The sequence below is a fragment of the Lactuca virosa genome, chromosome 3 (genome assembly GCF_052849685.1).
Source record: "Lactuca virosa cultivar CGN04683 chromosome 3, Lactuca_virosa_CGN04683_v6, whole genome shotgun sequence".
NCBI lineage: Eukaryota > Viridiplantae > Streptophyta > Magnoliopsida > Asterales > Asteraceae > Lactuca > Lactuca virosa.
This window is the reverse complement of record NC_136428.1, coordinates 397770593-397773112: the sequence shown is the minus strand read 5'-3', so window position 1 is coordinate 397773112 and position 2520 is coordinate 397770593.

Genomic DNA, 2520 nt, shown 5'->3' with positions numbered 1-2520 from the left:
GGATAGCTCCTGCATCTCGGCTGGTGCTAGACGATAAGGCGATTTGGCTACTGGGGTAGCCCCTGGAACTAAGTCGATTCTGAACTCGACTTGACGTTGTGGTGGTAATCCTGGTAGTTCTTCTGGAAAGATGTTGGGAAAGTCGCTTACTACTGGGATGTTCTTTATGTCTTTCTTCTCTTGGCTCATATCGACTACATGAGCAAGGAATGCATGACATTCCTTTCGTAAGTACTTCTAGGCTTGTATACTCGAGATGATACGAAGGTTCGTGCCTGGTTTGCGGCCATAGATAACTAGGGTTTCGTTAGACGGTAGATTAAGACGAACGACCTTCTCATAACACATGATGTCAGCACGATGAAGACTCAACCAATCCATGCCGATAATGACGTCGAAACTTTTAATTGAGACATGCACGAGGTCGATTGGAAAAGAATGGCTATCTAGAGAAAAAGTACAACCTATGTATATATACAGCTAGTGCTCTCAGTTTTTCCGTTAGCCATTTCTACAGTGAACGATTCTTTCAGTGCACGTGGTTTTTGTTTAGGTAAGTGTGCAAATTTCTGGTTCACGAAACTCCTCTCTGCTCCACTATCAAACAGTATGCATGCATAAGAGTTATCGAGGAGAAACGTACCAGTGACCACTGTAGGGTCGCTACCACTTCCTCGTGGCCTATAGCCAAAACCCTTCCCACTCCGCCAGCGTTCCCTGCCTTCGGGCAGTTCCTCTTGAAGTGACCCATCTCGCCACATCCGTAGCATGCCTGGCCCACACCAACGTCGGGGATCTGGGTGATTGGCCTAGCCGGAGATTTGCAGAAACGGGCAGTGTGCCCCTTCCTGTTGCAGTTAGCACACTGCATTTCCCGACAGGGTCCGTTGTGGTGGAAGCTGCACTTGTTGCACTTGGGCAAGCTTCCCACACATTGCTTCACTGGCGCAGTGGAAGTAGGTGCTATCGCGACATGAATAGCCACGACCTGCTGATTCTTGGCAGAGTTCTGTGCCGTGTTGCCTTTCTTTTTGTCCAAAAACTTCCACTTGTTGTCAGCGGCTTTAGATGGTTCTAGGATGGCAGGGGTTGTTGTTGTTGTCGGTGTGCGGAGTCCGTGATCGATGATCCGTTGTGCCAATCGCTTGGCACTGTCGAAGGTAGTGGGGTTTGAAGCTAGAACATTCTCCTGAAATGGAGGCACCGGCCCCCAAATATACCTCTCGACCTTTTTTCCCTCAGTAGGGACCATTCCCGGACATAGAGCCACCAGATCACTGAACCTGGCGGTGTAGGCAACTATGTCGGAGCCCTTCATGGTTAGGCTCCAGAGTTCTTGTTCAAGTTTCTGAACCTCGCCCCTCAGACAGTATTCCTCAATCATAAGCTCCTTCAGAGCTTCCCAGCCCATTGCATTAGCCACTATCAAGGTAAGTGACTTGACATGGCTATTCCACCATGTCAGGGCTCTGTCCGCAAAGGTGCAGGTAGCAAATTTTACTTTGCTTCCTTCCGGACAGGAGCAGATCTCGAAGATCGACTCCGTCTTTTCGAACCATTGCGAGAGAGAAATGATCCCACCGCTGCCATTGAAGGCTCTAGGTTTGCAGTTGGTGAAGTCCTTATATGTACACTCTCTAGAGCGCACTAGAGCATCACTTTGAGTAGAATGTACTGCTGTTCCACTCCCGCTAGTACCACTAGCGCTAAATTGAGCTAAGGCTGCTGTAACAGCCGCAACCACTGCAGCTTGGAGAGCTGAAGGATCGTATTATGGAGGAGTTGGTGGTTGACTTGGAGTTATCAGATGATTATTTCTTGATGATCGACATGGAGGCATCTTTCAACTGTAAGTTTACAAAGATGAGGATGATAGTGAGCATTCAATTATGAGTATAATGAGAGTGGTCCATGGACTAAATCATCATAGCCCAACAAAACGGATGAGAGTTTAACTGAAATAGAGATTTAACAATAGAAGGATGAAAGCATTCGGATAAAGATTTCCCATGAGATTAGATTTTTGTCAATATCATCGGCATTAAAGATGTAGCAAGTTCGGGAAAAATGACCTTCGAGTAGGTCCTACATCAAGCCAGAAATGAGAAAATTTTGACAGCACTAAGACCTAATAGACTGAAAGTTCAATGTCTTAACATAAGTAGGAAATTAATACTAGATTCTATACATAGACCTAATTATATCTAAAAGACAGAGTAGAGTAGGCTCTACTCGCGAGGGGAGTTGTTTTGGTTGGTACTTGATTCAGCCCTGGCTTAAGCCAGGTGCTGTTCCGTTTCCCAAATACGTCTCTGCAGTGCCACCTGGTTCTGACGAAGATCCCTGGTCTCAGATCGACAGGCATTCAGCTTTACCTGTAGGGCATCAACACGATACCTTTCAAAGTTCTGGTCATCGGTCAGGTGACGAAGACGAACTGTGTTCACTCCGGAGTTAGCACGGATCTCCATGCTTTGGTCGAAGTTTGCTCTTCCATGTTCTGCAATGCGAGCAACACGT